The sequence below is a fragment of the Cavia porcellus genome, unplaced genomic scaffold, assembly GCF_034190915.1.
Source record: "Cavia porcellus strain 051 isolate PalLab524CR breed Dunkin Hartley unplaced genomic scaffold, mCavPor4.1 scaffold_20, whole genome shotgun sequence".
NCBI classification, from domain to species: domain Eukaryota; kingdom Metazoa; phylum Chordata; class Mammalia; order Rodentia; family Caviidae; genus Cavia; species Cavia porcellus.
The window spans coordinates 4,736,779-4,759,343 of NW_026947503.1; positions in this window are offsets into that span (position 1 = coordinate 4,736,779).

The window sequence follows — 22,565 nt, forward strand, 5'->3', positions numbered from 1 at the left end:
TTAGCCCCTTTGTCAAACAAAGGTGGCTGAGTGCCTTTATAGTTGTGTCTGTATATTCTAACCTGTTCCAATGACCTTCAGGTCTGATTTTTTTTTTTTGCCAGTACCACACTAATTTTATCATTGTAGCTTTGTAGTATAATTTCAAGTCAGGGATTGCGATGCCTCCTGCCTTCCCTCTGTGGCCAGGATTGCCTTTGTTCTTCTAGATCCTTCTGTTTCCAAATGAATTTTAGGAATGTTTTCTCTAGGTCTGCGGTAAGTTAAAATGGTATTTTGATTGGGATTGCACTAAACATGTATAACGGTTTTGGAAGTATGGCCCTTTTCACAATGTTAGTTTTTCCTAGCCAAGAGCAAGAGATATCTTTCCATTTTCTGATATCCTCTTCAATCTCTTTTGTTAGAGTACTATAGTTTTCAACATACGGATCTTTTACACTCTTTGTTAGGATGATTCTAAGTATTTCATTTTTTTGGATGCTGCCATGAAACGTGTTATTCCCATAATTTCTCTCTCAGTGAGTTTGTTGTTTATGTGTAGGAATGCTATTGGTTTTTGTGTGTTGACTTTGTATCTAGGTACATTGTTGGATTTGTTTATTAGCTCTAGTAGTCTTTTGATGGAGTCTTTGGGGTCATCTATGTAGAGTATCGTGTCATCGGCAAATAGTGATAATTTAACTTCTTTCTTTCCTATCCTGATTCTTTTACTTCTCTCTCTTTTCTAATTGCTCTGGTTAATATATCCAGAACCATATTGAATGGAAGTGGTGACAGTGGACATCCTTGCCTTGTTCCTGATTTTAGAGTAAAAGCTTTCAGTTTTTGTCCATTTAATACAATGTTGGCTGTTGGTTTGTCATAGATGGCTTTTATCAGACTGAGGTAGATGCCATCTATTTCAAGTATCTGTAGGTTTTTTAATCATGAACAAGTGTTGGACTTTATCAAAAGCTTTTTATGCATCTATTGGGATGATCATGTGATTTTTTATCTTTGGCTCTGTTGATGTGGTATGTTACATTTATTGATTTGTGTAAGTTAAACCATCCCTACATTTCTGGAATAAATCCCACTTGATCATGATGTATAATCTTCTTGATGATTTGCTGCATTCTCTTTGCCAATATTTTATTGAGAATTTTTGCATTGATGTTCATTAGGGAGACTGATTTATAGTTCTCCTTTTTGGTTATAGTCCTTTTGTTTTGGTATCAGAGTTATACTTGGCTCCAGGAATGTGTTAGGGAGAATTGCTTCTCTTTCAGTTTTATTGAAGAGTTTGAAGAACGTTGGCATTAATTCTTCTGTAAATTTCTTGTAGAATTCAATTATGAATCCATCAGCACCTGGAGTGTTCTTTGTTGGTAAGTTTTTAATCACATTTTCAATTTCAGTAGCTGATATTGGATTATTAAAAATTGTTATATCTTCTTGATTCAGGTTTGGTAATTCATACATTTCTAGGAATTTGTCCATTTCCTCTGTGTTTTCCACCCTTTTGAGTAAAGATTTTCAAAACAGGTATTCATGATCTTCTGAATTTCCATGAGATCTGTAGTAATTTTACCTTTTTCATTCCTTATTGCATAAATTTGAGTTATTTCTTTCTTTTTCTTAATAAGGTTAGCTAGAGGCTTATCAATTTTGTTTATTCTTTCAGGAACTGGTTCTTTGATTTATTAATTCTTTGTATTGTTTTCTTATCTCTCTCTTTTTTTTGGTCTTTTTCCTTTTTATCAGTACCGAGGATCGAACTCACGAATGCCTGCTTGCAAGGCAGGTGCTTATGCCACTGAGCTAAATCCCCAGCTCCTGTTTTCTTATCTCAACTGCATTAATTTCTGCTCTGATCTTTATAATTTCCTCTCTTTGATGATCTTTGGCCTTGACTTGCTCTTCTTTCTCTAGGAGCTTGAGGTGTAGTATTAGGTTGTTTATTTGTGCTCATTCTGTTTTCCTGAAGTGACAGTTCTTTGCCATATATTTCTTTCTTAGGAATGCTTCCTTTGTGTCTCACTGGTTTTGGTATGTTGTACTTGCATTTTCTCTGAATTGTAGGGATTGTTCAATTTCTTCTTTAATTTCATTTGTAACCCAGTAGTTATTCAAGAAGTTATTTAATTTCCATGTTTTTATGTAGGTTTTGCAGCTTCTTTTGCAATTAATTTCCAATTTCAGTGAACTATGGTCAGAACACATGCATGGGATAATTTCAATCCCTTGGCAATTAGTGAAGCATGTTCTATGGGCTAATATATGGTCTATTTTAGAGAATGTCCCATGCACAGCTGAGAAGAATGTATCCTGATGTTGGGTAGAACACTGTAAACATCTAATAAGTCTATTTGTTCACAGATTTGATTGAGTTCTGTTACTTCTTTGCTGACTTTTTGTCTAGTTGATCTACTTCTTTAGACAGTGAGGTATTAAAGTTCCTGGTTACAATTGTGTATTCTGTTTTTCATGTCTATTGTTATTTGTCTTATATAGTTGGGTGCTCCCGTATTTGGTGCATATATGATTGTTAGCTCTTCCTTTTGAAATTTCCCCCCAACAAGTATGTAGTAATCTTCTTTATCTGTATTGATAGTGTTTGCTTTGAAGTTCACATTGCCTGCAAACAGAATGGCTACTCCTGCTCTTTTCTGGGTTCTTGTCATATGTAATATTGTTTTCTATCCTTTGACTTTTAGTTTATGTTTCCTTTGGAGTCAGATGTGTTTCTTGATTACAGCATATTCTTGGATTTTGTTTCTTGATCCATTCTGTCAACCCATTTTTTAAAATTGGTGAATCGAGGCTATTTACATTGATGAATATAACTGAAATGTATTGGCTTGACTTTGTCATGTTATTTTGCTGTTGTTGATTTCATGCTTTACCCCCTTGTTTAGTTACTTGCCCTTCTTTGAGGTTCTTTCTGTTGTTGTTCTGGGAATTATAGTCATTGTAGTCTCTCTCTAGTATGTCTTTCAGTATTTTTTCTAGGGTTGGTTTGGTAGACATCAGTTTCTTCAGTTTTTCTTTGTTATGGAAGTATCGCATTTCTCCATTAATTTTCAAGAAACTTTTGCAGGGTCCATCAATGTGGATTGAAGGTTGTTTTCTGTCAGGGTTTTAAATACTTTATTCTAGGCTCATTTTGACTTGAGGGTGTGTGCTGAAAAGTCTGCTGTGAATCTAATGGGATTTTCTTGATAGGGGAGTCGTGTCTTTTTCTAACAGCTTTTAGAATTCTGGTTTTTTGATGAATTTCTGGGATCTTAATTATATGTCTGACTGTTGATTTATTTTGGTTATGACTATTTGGCATTCTGTATGCCTCATTTGTTTGTACATCTGATTCTTTTCCCATGTTTGGGAAATTTTCTGCTATACTTCTGTGAATAGTTTTTTAAAACTATTATTTGTGTTGACTCTTGTATTTTCATTGATACCTGCAATCTTACATTGTGTCTCTTTTCCTTGTCTTGAAGCTGTTGTATTGTTATTTCATGCTTCCTTGTTATTTTTAAAAGTTCTTTCCTTTCATGATTGTTAGCTGTGATCATGTCTTCAAAGTCTGGAAGTCTATCCTCAGCTTCATTCAAATGGTTTTGCCAGCTTTCAATGGAATTTTTTATTTCCTGGATATCTCTTTGAACTTGTTTCTTGCATTCTATTTCTTTTCTATATTGTTCATTCAAGGTTTCCATCATGTTCCCATGCTCCCGTACTGTTTAAAAAAATCTATGTCTTCTTCAACTATGCTGAGCCCAATTGCTGGGTCCTACGGAGAAGGGGAGGGGCTAGTCACTTGAATTCCTCCTGCAGGGCTGGTTGTGTGAGTTTTATATTCTTCCTTGATGTATGCCAACCTTTAGCTCCTATTGTTGCTGTGGCTTCAGGCTGTTCCAGGCTGCCAGATCTAACTAGCTATGGTCTATGCCTCAGCTGGGACCCTACTGTGTCACTTGGGGTCTTGTAGGCCCTTTTGAATTGCTCTGGGATGAGGGAGGCATTGTTGACACTCCCTTCAACCACCAGTGTTCTCTGTGTGGAAGGACTCACCCACACTCTTGCTGGGCTCTATAGGTGATGTGTGTGTGGGAGGGTTCACTGATTTCCTGCTTACCCACTGAGGTCCTCCATGTGGGTCACACATACAGGCTCCCACCAACCCTCCAAGATTGATTGGGTGGAGGAAGGGGTCACTTATGGTCCATGTGCTGAGGTCTTTTGGGTGGGGGGAAGGCAACTGATGACCCTGCCAGCTGCTGAGGTCTCTGGGTATGAGCGTGAAGAGCCACATAATATAGGTATTGTACCTCCAAAATCCAAGATTAGACAAAGGGAAAAATTGTGAGTTGTAAACACTGAGGTCAACAACCTCAGTTTTTCTCTTAGTAAAATAGTATAAAAGTTACTTTTATAGATATTGTGAGAATTAGAGATGTCAGACAAGGGACTTAGAGTAGAAGAGATTTTGAAATGCTATTGCCATTTGTAAACATTGGGTTAGCCTGATGAACTTACTCTTCTCCTGTATCTTGATCCCAGCTAGAACAGAGGCTTTCTATAGGTATCCTTTTCCTGATACAATTATTTACATATCTGGTTCTGCTAGTTGAAGTATGTGCACACAGACATTCATAGAGAAGGAAAATCTATCATTCACTAATATAGCACTGGTTTCCAAAATGTCCCTCCTTCAGAGTTATGGAAATAGTTTTCATTCTACCTACTTCAACAGAGCAGGATAATCACAGGCTACCAGATTCGGGAATAGCTCAAGTTAAATTTATTGGTTAACTGTTTGGGATGATCACCAAGTTTTCTTCTAAAGACAGCACAGTCTGAGAGAAAACAAACAAGAACTACTGGTTAAATAAGAAGATCATAAAAACACCGTGGCAATATTGAGTGTTAGTAAGATTGGGATTATATACCAAGGGAGTGGTGTGATGCCCCCTGTTCCAAGCCAGCCATTCTCTGTCCCTGCAGCCACTTCTTGGCTTCCTTTGAGGTTCTCACTATGTTTGGAACATAGCTGTTCCAAGAACAGCCAGAACTGTCTTCTGACAGGGTGCCACCCAGCCTCCTGCTCCATCAGTTGCCTCACCTTTTAGAAAGGGCGTGTGCAGGGGTTAGGGAAAGTCACACTGGCAAGTACTTGCAAAAGCATGCTTGTTGTTATCTCTGTCTAGGGTCAGGTAGTCCAAGGCACTGAAGCAAAGCAAAGTGCTCTGGACCCTGATGGAGCCACCTGAGGTTTCTTCTCCAGAGGCCCAGCCGTCTGGGGGATGTGGAGTGTGGTGCCTCTGACCACCCTTCCTCCTCTTTGATCCAGATCCAGATTTGATTTCTTTTTGAGACTTCCACTGCTCATGCATGTGGTCCTAAGTGCTCCTTCCTCAAACCTGCCTTGTGAGAGGAGCTGCAGGCTTCACTCAGAGGAAGAGGATAGTAGGCCAGGATGTTTCATGAGGGTCTCTCCCTTTCTTCCTTCCTTTACCTGCTGAGTTTGTCTGCCTCTTCTGATTTGAGCTTCATTGTCTTTCTGTATGGACATCAAATTGTAGTGAGTAGAAAGTTGTGTAAACAAGATTGTTGGGAGGTGTTGAAGCTGGAAATTGAACACACGTGCAGGACTGTGGCATGGCCAGGGCATGGCTGACTGGAGAAAAAAAGACATGGCTCAAAGCGCAAGATGAGCCATATTTGAGGACACCTGCCTCCAACCCCAGTTAACAAAATAGAGACTGTGGCTGCAGGCATTTCAGTCCTGCAGTAAAAGTCAGCCTGGAGACTTTCTCCTAAGATACTTCTCCTAAATTAATGTATAAGCTAGTTCTCCTCCATTAACATAATTTATTTTGGAAAATCCTTGAACCACTCCCAAGGTCCTACTCAGTTTCCTGTGTTATCCACTCTAACTCCTTCCTTGTTTGAGAATGAAATAAATATGGGCCTCCCAGAGACATTGCTTGTGTGAGCCTCCAGAGTCTCTAACTCTGCTAGAGAGTTTTGATCCTCCTGAAGCTCTTAAATCACACCACTTGTCTCATTTATCCAGCCTTTCCCCATACACTCATTTGAGAGGCTGCGGAGCTTGGCCAGGTACCTGGTACAAGACAATATAAGCAACGTTCATTTTCTATTTAAAACTGTGTTTGGTCTTAGAAGTTACTGAACAGCAGAATAACTCCCACTACTTAACAGAGAAGCAATCTTACACTTTAAGGGATCCCATATTTACAGTGGGGGTTCTACCCTGACTTGCCCCAATTACCTGTTGGACTCAAGACAGGTGAGTTAGTGTCCCTACACGCAAAGGGCTTGACCCTGCTGTGGTGTTTCAGATGCACAAATGGAACAGTTGAGAGGATCTTCTTTCTTTGAGCACATTCTCAAGTGATAACTTTTTCCAACTACATACACTAATGAAGATAAATTAACCATTTTAAAGTATGTAACTCAGTGTCATTTGATACGTTCACCGTGTCATGCAACCACCATCACCATTTAGCCCCAGGCCTTTGCATCACCCCTAAATGAGACCCTGCCTCTTACCCAAGGCCCTGTATCTAGTCAGCTTCTTATAGGTTTGCTTTTTCTGAATTCTTCATGAAGGCAGTATGTAACCTTTGGTGCCTGACTTTTCTCACTTAGCATGATGACTTCAAGTGCCATTCGTGCTGTAATATGTTTATCTTTCATTCCTTTGATGGCTGAAGAATATTACATAGTATACGTGTACCATGGTGCTTTCCCCATTGGCCTGTTTATGTACACTTCGGCTCTTTCTATGTTTTGGTGTAGTGTATCATGCCACTGTGGATGTGAACTTGTTTGAAAATGTGTTTTTTAAAAAAATTCATTTACAGAAAATTGGAATAGATGGTCTTTACCTCAATATAATAAAGGCCATCTACGACAAACCAACAGCCAGTATCATACCAAATGGCCCAAAATTGAAGGCCTTTACTTTAAAATCAGGCACAAGACAAGGATGTCCTTTATCACCACTCCTATTTAATATAGTACTGGAAGTACTAGCCAGAGCAATTAGACAAGAAAGAGAAATAAAAGGGGTAAAGATAGGAAAAGAAGAAGGTAATTATCATTGTTTGCAGATGACATGATACTCTACATAGAAGACCCCCTAAACTCCTTTGAAAGACTCTTAGATGTAATAAATAAATTTAGTAATGTAGCTGGATACAAAATCAATACTCAGAAACCAATAGCATTCCTATACACTAACAACAAAATCACAGAGAGAGAAATAAGAGAAGCCACACTCTTCACATTAGCAATCAAAAAAAAAATTGAAATATTCATGAATTACTCCTACAAAAGAAGTGAAAGACCTATACAGGGAAAATTATAATACACTGAAATAAGAAATTGAAGATGATCTCAGCAAATGGAAAGACATCCTTTGCTCGTGGATAGGAAGAATAAGCATTGTGAAAATGGCCATTCTCCCAAAACTGTTATACAGATTCAATGCAATCCCAATAAAAATACCATCAACATACCTTATAGATCTAGAGAAATCACTCCTAAAATTCATCTGGAGTGAGAAGAGACCTAGAATAGCAAAGACAGTTCTAAGCAACAAAGACAATGCAGGAGGCATCACAATCCCTGACTTGAAATTATACTACAAAGCAACCGTAGTAAAATCAACATGGTACTAGAATAAAAACAGAGCTTAAGATCAATGGAATAGATTAGAAGATACAACTACAACTACAAACACACTCAACCACCTTATCTTTGATAAAGGAGCCAAGCAGGTTCAGTGGAAGAATGACAGTCTCTTTAATAAACGATGTTGGAAAAATTGGCTCTCCATTTGCCAAAAACTAAAATTAGACCCATGCCTATGACCATGTACTAAATTAAAGTCTAAATGGATCAAAGATCTGAATATTAAAACAGAAACACTAAATCTATTGGAAAACAAATTGGGTAGAAACCTTAAGACATAGGGATAGGTAGAGAATTCATGAACAAGACTCAAACTGCATGGGAAATACTTCCCAGAATCAATAACTGGGATCATGTCTTATTAAAAAGTTTCTGCATGTCAAAAAAAAATCTCCAGCATAGTAAAAAGAAAACCCACAAACTGGGAAAAAGTCTTAGTGAACGCCCCCTCAGACAAAGGACTTCTGTCTAAAACATATAAAGAATTAAAAAGACTTCCGGGAGAACATGGCGGACAGATAACAGCAGCTACGGAGGCTCTCTGAAAGACTCGGCTCATAATTCAGGAATGGTGCGGACTAAGGAGTCATAAGCAGGTGGAGATATGCTCTGCTGACTCAGGAACGAACTGGGCTAAGAGAAACCAACTTAGAATGCAGTCCTGGTGCTAAAACAGGAACAGAAGAGCCTCGGTGTGGAGGCTGGATCCCGTGCCATTGGAAGCCGCGATTTGGGTTTCCCACCGCATGGTGGCTGCCTCTACATCGGCTCGGCAAGGAGAGAGACGCGCAGAAGCTCTGAGAATGGCAATCTGCGAACGGAGTCGAAAACAGGATGGGCAGGGAGGCGTGCACTGACTTGTGGTGAGGTGAGTGAGAGAAACTGACACTCTACCACAGTTTGACTCCAGCAGAGGACTTTCTGGGCCCGGGCAGTCCTGCAGGAGCAGGGCGCAGTGGCGACTCCAGCCACACACCCCCCTCTCAGGTGGGATTGGTGAAAAGCCTGGTCTGCGTGACGATGCTGGCGGACCCGGTAGGCTGGCCCAACCCAGATCCCAGAGCCTGACGGTGGCCGGGAGGGGCAACCCCCGCATAGGCTGCCTGGTCCGTAACTCCCTGGTGCACTGCGGTGGGCGGGAACACCTAACCAGCGCAATTCGATCAGGCTGTGGCTGACAGGGAGAGAAGCTGGGTCTCCTATATAAGCTTGCATATATAAGGAACAGAGAATATGGGAAGAGGCAGCAACAAGAAAGGCTCCTCGGCCCCCAATTCTGAGAAACAGGCAATAGCGGACACCGCACCAATAGACATAAAGCGCCATATAGAGAGCCTCATAGACCAATTCAGGAATGAAGTTATTAATGATCTAAAGCTAGACATAAGCAGAATAGTTAGAGAAATGCTAAGCACCACCCAAGAAAAAACAGATGGTGGAATGGAAGAACAGAAAAAGAGGGGAGAATTGTTTGATGGAGAAAACAGAGAAAGCATAGAATACGTGAAGCAGGTTCAAAGGGACTACCAAGAAACTAAGAAGTCTATCGAAGACTGGCATAACAGCTTGAAAGAAACTAAGGACAGACTATCTGAACTGGAGGGCAGACTTGTAATATGGGAGAATGAAATGAAAAATTTCTTAAAAATAACAAAGAAACAAACAGCAATAATACAAAGACAAGAAGATGATAAGAGGATCCATAACTTAAGGATTAAGAACATAAAAGAAGAAGTAGGGACACAAACAAGTGAACTACAAAAGCTACTCACAGAAATAATCCAGGAGAATTTTCCTAATTTAGCAAAAGGTAAAGATACTCAGATGTATGAGGCATACAGGACCCCAACTACCTACAACCCAAACAGAGCAACACCCAGGCATATAATAATAAAAATTCCAGAAATTCAATACAAGAACAGAATATTAAAAGCTGTCAGAGACAAGAAACAGACCACTTACAAGGGAACACCCATCAGAATTACAGCAGATTTCTCTGCACAAACCATCAAATCACAGAGAGCATGGGGGGAAATAATTCAAGCTTTGAAAGATAATAATCTCCAGCCAAGATTGAGATATCCTGCACAACTGTCCCTGGAAATTGATGGCAAAACAAGGTGCTTCCAAGATAAAGAGGAACTGGGGGAATTTGCAACCAACAATTCAACTCTACAGAGAGTATTGCAGGATATTCTAAAAAAAGAAAAATACAAAGAATCCAGAAATAGTGTCGGGGAGGCCACAACGAATGGAGCAGAGAACAAAATGAAGAAGACAAACTGACAGCTACTGACAGAAAAAGAGCTCAACAGAAATGAGGCAGAGAAGATTGGATGATAGGAACAGCTATTTTGGAGAAAATGACATCTTAAAAGGTAATACTGATTTAGTATCTATCATCTTGTTTTGAAGTCTCATCTAGCTTTTGTTCTTCTGTCTCCAATGGTCTAAATAGGTTGTATCTTATTGGATTTTATTATCTACGATAGTATAAGCAAAAACCTTTTAAAGACAAGGAGATTATACAGAAACCATTATTCATTTTCTGTTAGTCGATTCTAAATACTCTGTAATGCTGTCATTCTCTTAAATGGTTTTATATTGTTTTGACATACTTAATGCTACAGTATAGGAAATTGTACTCAAGGATTTCAAGGAAAGAGACAATATGGTAACTACTTTTGGGTCGGGATTATCTGGTGGTGAAACACTATTCTGCTTAAATGGTTATGTTTTGATCTGCGCTGTTTCGCTGTTATGCCCTCTTTTATCTCAATCTCCACTCCATTATTTACTTTTTTATTTTTATCCATTTAATTAAAGGAAAAAAAATAGCAGGATATATTATAGTAACCCACTTTGACTTTCCATTATCTCGATTTGAAGTCCTGTATTACTCTCACCATCTTGTTTTTGACTGATGTTCCCCTATTCTGTTTTGCTGGATAGTATCAGGTTTGAAAGTTTAGGCATCAGCTGTGAAGATAATGAGATTCATTATAATGCCCATTCTCGTTGACTTTTATCTACTTTTGAAGACCTACAATGTCTCCAATGTTTGGTTTTGTCGGTTTTGTTCTTTACTGTTTTGTTCAATTGTATTATAACTAATGATATAGGCAATTCTATTAGAGATAGCGGGAGGCATTATGGTAACCATTGTTGATCACCTTGTATTATGTTTTTACATTATCTATTATGTCCACCCTTTTGACTTGACCGATTCTGTTCTGTTATATCACATTTGGTTTTACTCTCTTCCAAAAAAGTAATAAGAACCGTGGGAGCAATGAAACCCAAAATGTGTAATAGTCATTGTACAAAAGAGAGGAAAAGAAAGTGCTCTAAACTATATAACTGCATGTATATTTAGGTGTATAAGATAGAAAATGATATCACAGAGTTTTATTGGATCATTGAACAGAACTGTTTGCAGTATCATTGTTGGAATGTCCACTTTACAAGCTTTAATTTTGTGACTTGAACAATTATTTCTAAGATAACAATATGTAATCCATTAACTAGTGATTTCCTACTGTTCATTTTTTTTCTGTAAATCTGTATAACTTGTACCCTTTCTCTGCTTTTTTTCTTTTCTCCTTAAATAAAAAAAAAGAATTAAAAAAAACTCAGACTCCCAAAATTCAAAGATCCAATCCAAAAATGGGCATCTGAGATGAATACACACTTCTCAGATGAAGAAATACAAGTGGCAAATAAATAAATGAAAAAATGTTCATCATCATTGGTCATTAGAGAAATGCAAATTAAAACCACAGTGAGATTCCGTCTCATTCCTGAAAGAATGGCCAGGATCAAGAAAAGCACGAACAACAAATGCTGGATAGGCTGTGGGGAAAAAGGAACTCTCCTGCACTCCTGGTGGGAGTGTAGACTGGTGCAACCATTGTGGAGGTCAGTCTGGAGATTTTTCAAAAAGCTGGGATTGGGAGTCCCATTTGTTCCAGCTATTCTACTTCTAGGCATATTCCCAGAAGAACTGAAAGCATCATACCACAGTGATATATGTGCACTTATGTTTATAGCAGCACAATTTGTAATTGCCAGATCTTGGAAACAACCCAAGTGTCCATCAACTGAGGAATGGATAAAAAAGTTGTGGTATTTTTATACAATGGAGTACTACTCAGCTATAAAGAAGGATCACATTGAGATATTTATAAATAAATGGATGCAGCTTGAGACTATACTCATAAGTGAAATAAATCAGACTCACATGTGTGAATACCGAATAGTTTCCCTAGTGTAAGAAATGATTCAAATATATAAAAGTATGCGGTAATCATAATTCTCCATTATGTGGCCTTGAAGCCTTATAAAGTTTTCATTCATTAATTGGAATGGCTTTATTCTTGGCTGCTTGATATTATTGCCTGTGATGAAATGAACAGCTATTTTGAAGAAAACAAGACATCATAATACCTAGTGCTAATTTAATATCATCTTGTTTTGAAGCCTCACCAAACTGTTGCTCTTCTGTCTCCACTGGTTATATTGTGTTGTATATTACTGGATTTTATTATATATGATAGTATAAACAAAAATTTTTATAGGCAAAGAGATAATATAGAAACCATTGTTCGTTTTCTGTTAGTTGGTTCTAAATACCCTGTAATACTTTCATCCTCTTGAATGGTTTCACACTGTCTTGATATGCTATAGTATACAAAGTTATATTCAAACATTTCAAGGAAAAAGACACTATGGTAACTACTATTAAGTCTGGTTATTTCGTGGTGAAGCACTAGGTTGCTGAAATTGTCATGCTTTGACCTGCATTGTTATGTTGTTATGTCCTCTTTTATCTCAATCTCCCCCTTATTCATTAAAAAATTATTTATTTATTTATTTATTAAATTTTTTTAATTAAGGGGAAAAATAAAAAAATTAGCAGGATATATTATAGTAACTTTTTTGATTTCCTATTAACTTGATTTGAAGTCCTGTATTACTCCCACTATCTTGTTTTGACTGATTAGATTCTGTTCTGTTCTGTTTGATAGTATCAAGTTTGAGGGTATAGGTAATTTCTTTGAAGGCAAATTCACTATGATGCCCATTCTGGTTTGACTGTTATCTTCTTTTGAAGTCCTGTAATGTTTACAATGTTTAGGTTTTATTGGTGTTGTTCTCTACTGTTTTGTTCAACTTTATTATACCTAATGATATAGGCAATTCTTTTTAAGGAAACAAGAGGCATTATGGTAACCATTGTTGATAACCTTGTACTCTGTTTTTACTTCATGTGCTATGTCTATCCTTGGTTTTGACTGACAGCTTTGTTTTGTCATATTTGGTTTAATTCTCTTCCAAAAAAGTAATAAGAACTAAGGAGTAATAAAACCCAAAATGCATAAATTTTGTTGTAAAAAAGAGAGGAAAAAAAGTGCTCTAAAGGATACAACTGCAAGTGTGTTTAGGTGTGTTAAGACAGATGATCATATTACTGAGGTTTTGTTGGATCACTGAACACAGCTGTTTGCAGTCTCACTGTTTGAATGTCCACTTTGTATGCTTTATTCCTGTAACTTGAACAACTATTTCTAAGATGACAATATGTAATCTATTAACCAGTGATTTCTTACCTTTTTTTTTTGTAATTCTGTATTACTTGTACCCTTACACGGTTTTGTTTTGTTTTTTCTTTTTTTCCTTTTAAATAAAATAACAATAATAATAATGATTTGATGAATGTGAAAATATTATGTCATACTTTTTATACTTTGCTTTTACAAATCCTATTTAAAGATTGTTAACTTGGTCTTTTCTCATTATTTTTCTAAAACGAATGCTACACATTGCTTAATTTTTATCTTTCAAAAACCTCTAGGATGTTGAATCATTGAACACAACTGTTTGCAGTCTCACTGTTTGAATGTCCACTTTGTATGCTTTAATTTTGTAACTTGAACAACTATTTCTAAGATGACAATATATCTATTAACTAGAGATTTCTTACTGTTTATTTTTTTGAAATTCTGTATTACTTGTACCCTTTTACTGTTTTGTTTTCTTTAAATAAAATTAAAAAAAATTCTTTCAGGTATATACCAAGAATAGAGCAAATAATATCTTTTGAATAACTTAAAAAATGAGACAAGAGTGGAAGACTTGAGAGCTTGCAGTGGCCAGCCCTGTTTATCTACCTACTCCTCTCCCGGTTGTGAGGGGCTTTATTGATATGTCAGCTAACCCAGCTAAGAGAGCGCAGACAGGAGGCAACCAGTGCTATCTTGTGGCACATGAGAGCTTTGTCCACTTATTCTAGCAAATGCAAAGCTGGCTTTGCTCTGAAGAGTTTTGCACATGTCACTAATGCCTTGTCAGCTGACTTTACCTCGGGATGAATGCTCTGGTGGGGCTGGCTTAATCAGGAGGAGCACTTGAAGAAGCCTAAGCTTCCCTTACACCAGATTCCAAATGGTGACCACATGCACCCCAATTCTGTCCTGCCTGCTGCCCTACAGAGTCAGGATGTGTTTATCAATCCTACAGTCATCCAGGGCAAGGCTCCTTGTGTCTCATAGATCTGAATGTGCGTTGCTTCTCCTGCTTCTATCTTGGGTTGAACCCTGGTGATGCAGCACACAGGAGCTCATGCCCTCTCAGTACAGCGTGGCCAGGCAGGGGGTGCACACAGTGTAGGCTTCAGATGGAAACTGAGGTGATCAGAATGACACTCCCTTTTCCAGGTGGCTGATGCAGTGTGAGCCCCGCCAGCCTCTATGCTCAGGGCTGGGCAGATGCAGAAACAGTGCTGTACGTCTTGACAGTGCGCTGGAATTCTCCAAACACTGACTGGGACTTCGCAAGTGGGCAGGAGATACACACTGCGCTTGCTGTCCCTCTCATTAGGCAGGACTAACACCCCTGGATGCTGGAGATAAAGCAGACAGAGGAGGACTCTCCAAGGTAGAAAGAAGCAGCAGATTGCCTGGCATCCTTGGGGTGGGAGAAAGACATAGCAGTGCTTCCATTTTCCTGGAAGAATCTGGAAATTCAGAAAAGGCAGCATGCTTGGGCAAAATCAGCCATTAAATCTCCTTTCTTGCTAAAGGAATTGGAGAGAAGAGAAAACTTAATCAAGTAAGTGCTGTCCCAGAGTCTCATGTAACAACTCAGTTGCCAGCTTGGTGGTGTCAGAGGGACCAAGTGGAGACTTGTGACTTTTGTCCCTACTGTTACTGTCAGGCTAGGATCCTGGACTTGAGCCCCTGCACAGACTGCATCATGTTGCCCAGATCCATACGCTGAAGCCTGAACTTCTAATGCGGTGATCTTTAGAGAACGGACGTATGAGGAGGTAATTTAAGTGAAATGAAGCCGTAAGGGTGGGGCCATAAGGTTGGTGTCCCAATAAGAAGGAGAGAAGAAAGCAAGAAGGTGGCATCAATTAGCTAAAAGTGGGAACCCTTACCACATACTGACTGTGCCTGTCTAAAGACTCCAGGCTCCACGACTGTGAGACCTAAGTGCCTGCAGTGAAAGGTGGCGGGCTATAGGACTTCCTTATGGCAGCCCTAGTGGTTTCCACACTCACTGCCCCCCATTAGTTTGGGTGTAGCATGGGCATAGTGAGCTACAAGATATTTTTCACTGCTCAGCAGTGACAAAGTCATGTCTCACCCCAACAGAGTCAGTGGTGGGCGTGTAGGAATCAGTCACTCCAGCTCGTTAGACAGCCAGGTGTCTGTGGAAAGGCAGAAATCCCAGTTCTCAGAAATGATCACCTACCAGTGGAATCTCTGTCTAGAGATGGTGAAGCAGGACAGGTCCCTGCTGGACAGAGATGGTGAGCAGGACAGGTCCCTGCTGGAGCCACGTCCAAGGGAGCCAGCTACACCGAAGCTTGGAGAGGACTCAGAACTACATCGCATAACACAGAGGAGGCCCAGGCTCCAGCTGAGAACCACTTGTCATGCCCAGAGCCCTTAGCCAAACTGCATCAATGAGCTGGCGTAAATACATTAGAAACAAGAGAGATAAAAATAAGTCTGAGAAAGAAAAGAAAATCTCAGCAAAGATACAAGAGGTTTCAGGAAAATTAGATACAAGGGAGCCAATGGACCTGCTAAGTCCACTGTGTGAAGTAAAATTCGATGATCTGCACAGAAGAGTGAGAGAGGAAGGAAAACTGGATGACCTAAGAAACACTGCAGCCAGCAAACAGTACGCTTAGCAATAAGCAAAACTCTGAACAGATGCCCCACCCAGAGAGCACTCAGGGGCAGTGCGCACTTGCAGATTTGTCCAGTACCACCATCAGTCATCAGGGAAATACAGACATAAACCCCATCAGGATACCATTGCCTGATTATTAACATCACTAACACTTTTAAAACAAAAAAGTACAGCATCCAGTTCTGGTGAAAATGTGAGGAGACGGGGTCGTTCATATAGTGCTGGGTACAGTGTAAAGTACCACAGCTGCTCGGGAAAAGGGATGAGAGTTGCTTAAAAACTAAGCATACGCTTACTGTATAAACCCACAGCTCACACTTGGTTTTACCTATTTCAAAGAAAAATTGATTTTTGCACATACAGTGTACACGGATAGTCACAATACCTCTATTAATAATTACCACACACTGGAACCCATCCAGATGTCTGGGTGAGTCGTTACATGCAGTGTTTTTACAGTCCCATGAACCCTGCTGAGTCCCAAGACAGGTACACCCGTATACCCAGCAGCCTGCGCGATTTGTCAGAGAATGTGTCCTACAAACTTCCAAGCTCCAAAGTCTCATGCTGTTTGACTTCATTTACATAACATACTTGAGAAGACAAAAGGATAAAAATGAAGAACAGATTAGTGGTTGCAAGGGCTAAGGGAGACGGAGGTGGGTGAGGAGCAGGGACTGCTGGGCTGGGGAAGAACTCCGTCTCCTGCCCGAGTCAGCATCCCTGGCATGGTGGTGACACGCTGCTACAGTTTTGTCAGACATTACTATTACAACAATCTTAGTCACTTCCCTGTCACTGCACAAAATGCCCGACACATGCAGCTTAGAAAAGGAGAGGTTTATCCTGAAACTCAAGAACCTGACAGAGAAAAGTTGCTCACACTTGGCAGAAAAGCAGAGAGAAGGGAGAGAACCAGGACACAAATATCCCCATCCAGGTCATGTCCCCAGGCTCCTCACCTCTGACCAAGCCCTGTGCCCTAAGAGGCACGTTCAGCTCCTGCACTCATTGAAAACTGAATCTGCTTATGAGTACAGCACTACCCTGAACCCATGGTCTGACTGCCTTCCAAATACTGCGACTATTAGAGGGTGGCTTAGATCTAGACCACGAACAGGCACCCTGGGTATAAAGTATCTGGTATTTCTTTGTATTGTGTCTTTCAAGTGTATGAAAATCTGCAGTGATCCAAAATAAAAATTTAATTAAAACAATAACTAGTACACACTTGTAAGATTGCTAAAGCTAGGCCTGTTGTGCCCTTTGCTTCTAATGTGTAGCAATGAGGGACCAGAAGCAGGAGGAGCTCACTGGCAGCTGCTTTGGCTCCATTGATGGACACCTCAAAACCTGCTTACTTTGCAGCCCTCTGAGCCCCCCCTGTGTGCTATGAGTCAGTGCTGAGAGGGACCCTGCTCTGTGCTGATGAGAAGCGCCTAAGTCCTCATCTTCCTGCAAGGCCTAAGTGAGCCTTTGTGCTTTGGTGGTGAGGTAGACATGCTTGGTTGTCATCAAGGGATTTTACAAAGCTCAGGCCACTCCAGTTCACTGTGAGACCACGTGCAAAGGCAGCAGAGGAAACTCCCATCTCAACCAGAGACTCTAGTTTTGAACTAAACAGTGCGAGAAGCAGCTGGGGACAAGAACTGGGGGACAGGGACTCACTTGGGAGCCTGACCTGCCTGCCACTCTGACCAGGACCAGTGAAGGAGGACCTGATAGGCTTCACATCCCTGTTCTTGTGAGCAGGTGACAGGCCTGACTGCCAAACACCAATATCTTCATGACCTTCAAACAGCACAGTTCAACTGGTGACAAATTGGGATATATCAATATCATTGCATAAACCAGAAATTCTATCTCAGCTGTTAAAACATTTTTTCTCACTTTGTGGAATGGCATGGATTTATTTGTGCTCATTAGCATTCACTTTTTTTTAAAAAAAAAACAAACATTTGATACTCACCATATGCTATCTTAACCTGCTCTTATCAAAAAAAGCCTTTATTTGCATGCATATGTTTTTATGGTGGTCTATAATTTGGGGAAGCCATCATATTAACATGCCCAAACAAAAGAAAAAGAGAAGAAAATCTCAAAAAACATCTTCTTCTTCTTCTCTTTACGCTGTTTTGATATTTGGTTGTAATACAATGACTTGAAGATTCTGGGCTAAGTACTCTGGGAATTTAAGGGGCAATTCCTGTGCCCAGAGCTGTGTTCCCTACGTGGTGGATTCAGGCATTTTTGCATTTTTATTTTCATATCTTTCCATGGTGATCCCCTAGCTTAGTCACTGCTGAGCCACTGCTTTTATTTCCAAGGGAGATAAACTGTACATGGTAAATATTAGAAAAGTCCAGTTATGTGATTTCTAGCATAATTTTTGCTGTTTTTTCTTCTGACAGTGGATTGGTTCAATTGTCCTCAAATTTAGCTTAGACTGAGATACTCACACTGAAAAATATATGCCAGGGTTAGATGATTCTTACTATGAACTGTTTGCCCCTGAGTAGAGTCTGTTTCTTTTTTAATGTAAATCTAAAAATTCTGTGCAATAATTTTATCTTCAGATTTTAGTGTTTAGTTTCACCCACTATTCAAAAACATTTGCTTACACGTTTTGCTCTATCTTGGAGCAAACTTATTGAAGTTGAAGTGCCATTTTTTTCTCACTCTTCTGCAGAATTCATCACGTAGAGTGATACTAATGAGATATGACTGAAGAAGGGTGCACAGGTGTATTATCCGGGCTTAGATTGGCAACTCTCTGATATACACAACACAGGCACACATGTGCGCATGCACACACACACGGAGAACCGCTCCTGATCAAAGACTTCCATTTGGTTGAACTTGGCAATGGTTTTGAAATGTTGACAACTGTCAAATTAAGATCACCCAAGCCATTTCACAGGCTCAAATTTGGATGCAGGTCTCAGAACAGAAGGAGATAGCTACTGGCTACTGCCCAAGTGACTTCACCATCTATCATTCAGTTAGCTGTGCTTTATGAAATGAAGCAACCTAGAAACGGTGGAGGTCAGCATCCAACACTGGAAATCAGCACTGTCCACATTCACTTCCTTGGAAGGAAGAACATATACTGGCGCTTATTTAAAATGCACAAATAAGCAAGTGTGGTTAGCTTGATGGTTTTTCTTTTTAGTTCCTTTCTCATTTTCTTCTTCCTTTCTCTTCCCTCACTCACACAGGGAGGGAGAAGCAGTCATGTCTTGTTGTACAGTAGAAGGGATTGGACTTTATTTCTTTGGGTCCCTGGTGCTGTGTTTGCCTGTACCTGGTCATGCTGATGTTTCCCGTTGCTGTGCTCCAGGGTTATTCCCTTCTCGCTGTCAGTCTTGGTTAAAATGTTCACATGTTTACCATCTCGATTTTAACATTTTTAAGAGCAATGGTTGTGTGATTTCAGTTTTGGTGAGGATTTCAGCACACAGCAAAGCATCCAGCGGAGAGCAGGACTGAATATGTGATACCAGGACATTGTGATAAACAGGGTTTTGGTGCATAAGGATCTGTTTTTTTGAATGGTCATCATTATTGGAATTAAAAGCAGGGCAGAGAAATTATTTAAAACTTTTTCTTTGTAATGTTTGATTAGTTAACTGTCAGCATTGCTCAGCTAATATTTCAACTGAACCATCATGGTTAAAAGATGCCTATTTTATTATTTTATTTATTTTTGAAAATCGTCATTATCTACATGTTTATCCATGGACTTCAGTGTAATAGATGGGAAATCCCCACGTACAGACTCTTTGTTTGCTTCAAAGGAAGCAGATATAAATTAGTAAATTTATATCTGCAGAGTAGATGAAATTAAACCAACTGACTTTAAGTCTGTTGTAAATGTGGCAAGCCTCTAAGGTCAAGGTTAGGAGCTTGTCTGATAATACAGTCAACATACAGCAAATCTCTCAGGCCTTTGGGATCCTGAGAAACCAAATCCTGTTGCAACACTGGATAGCCTGCACCTCAGGATGGGGACCCTGGGACAAAACGCACCTGCGTGTCACCAACATGTTTGTAAGGTTTTGGAATTTCTTTTGTGTATGTGGATGATAGCTTATGTTGATGCTACAACAATCAAATGCTCCACTATGGGTAAAAAGCAAATCCTTCAATTAACTAACTGATACTCCTTGCCTATAGGATATCAGAGGATAACTGTAAAAGTACTAGGTATCTATTTTGAGGTGACCTTGTCATGCAGTGTGCCTGGGGTTAACACCCCGGGGATTACACAGAACCTAGGCATATCATGGGCTTTTGCATCTTGTGGTGCCAGATCCCAGGGCCACACCTAAATATTTTTCAGCATAAAGAAGCTCAGCTTTCTTGGCCTTTTGTGTCTCATTGTCTTCAAATGTGAATAGAACAGAATTCCTTGTGGTATCAGGTGCTGAAATAAAAGCTCTTTGGTAACCCTCCTTGTAGGAGCCAGCACCTTAAGCCAGCCAGGTGGCAACAAGGCTCAGCCCTTCCAGCCCTGGGAGATGTTTTGTTCCTAGGAGGTCAGGCAAGCACTGGCACGCTCACTCTGTTGGTGACTGTACAGATTTTCCATAGCCCCCCATCAACGGGGTACTGTTTACATAGATACACCCTCAGTTGTGCAGGGCATAGCTTGTACTACCTGTAGGAGGATTCAGGGCAGGATGCAGACTTCCCAGGATTCTTCACTTCTCTTTCTTGTGAGGCACCCAGTCATGGGCTTCTGCATCTTCAACACCCAGCTCCTGCCAAAGAGTGGGGCGGGATTACCCCCAGATGCTGAGAAGAGAAACTTGGATTTAGAGGAGAAAGGTCAACCCAGCAAGAAAAGAGAATCATTTGTAATTCTTAATGTGACACTAATTGTGTAACTTTGGAAGAAAAATAGATCCTCTTTTTTGCAATATATTCTGTTTTAAAATGGTTCTGGTGATATCTCCATTTCTGACCTTGAAAGACTGTCGGAAAAGTACAATACACATTAGTTGTGAACTACTGTGTGCAGTGCTTGCAAACTACCTAGAATAGTGACAGAAAACTTTTTAGAGCTTTTAGTGACACAAACAGCCCTCTGCACATGTGTGCCTCAGGTCCTCTACCGCTGACCTGCCAGGTACACTTGATGCCATCCCGATGATGGGCTGTAACAGTTACTCTGGAAATAGGGGCTCCAGAGCAGATGTTCCTCAGACAGGATATAAAAGGCAACATGCACGCGAGGTAAAGCAAATGCATTTATATTCAACGCCTTTCTGGGCTCCAGATTTAAAATAAGATTATTAAAACAATTGCATCATTTTCTTTGATTAGATCATTTTATGTCTTTTCCATGCGTCCATGATTTAGAAGGTGTGCAGACCAAAAAAAATCTTAAAAAAAAATCTACTTAAAAAAAATCTCAGAATAATTTGGATAAAATGTAAGTGTGGAAAGAAACACAAGGAGACGCAAGTGTGCACCCAGAGGTGCCTTTTGTGCCTCCATTCCTTGTGCCCCTGTGCCAGTCTGCGCATGGGAAACTGGGCTTCTGCGTGGCTGAATTAAGGATCCATTTGTAATTATTCTGCAGGCTTCTGTGCATGTTTCTGATAATGGTCTCATTATGGGGTACGCTGTTCACAAATATTGCCAACAGCCACACTGGAAAAGAATCCTTTTGTATGAATTTAACCAAAGAGTACAAATGCAATTTAACAGCAAACACATCACTCCCCTGGTTCGAGAGTTTTCGACGAGAGGAGCTGGCAGATCTGTCTGTGTGAGGCTCAGCCAGGTAGGAGGAAGTTTGAGTGGGTGCATTAGTGGATCCTGGCAGCAGTTATTCAGTCCCAGATGTCTCTTTGCTGATGTATGAGTAATGACAGCGCTTGATGCTCGCGGACAGCTTGTGCAATCACAGGGAAGGTGTGAGGAGACGTTGTCACCGGATCCAGCCACAAGATGTCACTAGCACTGCTCCTGCCCTACACTTACCACCTACACTCAGCCGGGTTGCTTTAATTTTTCTACCCATATTTCTGCAGCAGTTTTATTGAAGGTGATGATACAAGGTAGAGAAGGGTCTCTTTTGTTGTCTAGGCTCGTGTAAACTTCACTGTCATCTAAGAGTTCATGGTACCTCGGATATGCCCGGGGAGAATAAGAATAAGCAGGATGGGCTTCTTCACCACTGGGCTAGCAAGAGGTGACACGCGCAGTGCATTCACACCTGGGTGTCGCAGGGCTGTATCTTCTGTTTCTGTCTCGATCTGAGCAAGTTTGTCTTGTGACAAAGGTTAAGCGCGGGGAGAGAAGGCTGGATGTTTGCCTCTCTGTGGGTGGAACTTGGAGTGCTTATTACATATAGACTAACCTCCATCAAACAGAAGCAAAGTGAAAACTCCTTTGTAAAGATTCTAAGGGGAAGAAAGAGGAGCTTTATGCAGGCTTTTGAGGTGTTGGCACCGGTAAGCCTGGAGGATCATATTCTCTGTCTCTTTCTTACGGTACCCTGCATTCCTTGCTCCGTCTCCCACCTCAGGGAGACAGATTGGTACAAGGAGACAAAGAAGCAGGACATGGTGATGAATGCCCTGGGAAGCTGAGGCAGGAAGAGTCAAGTCTGAGCCAAGATTGGACAAATTACTGCCTTAGTATGA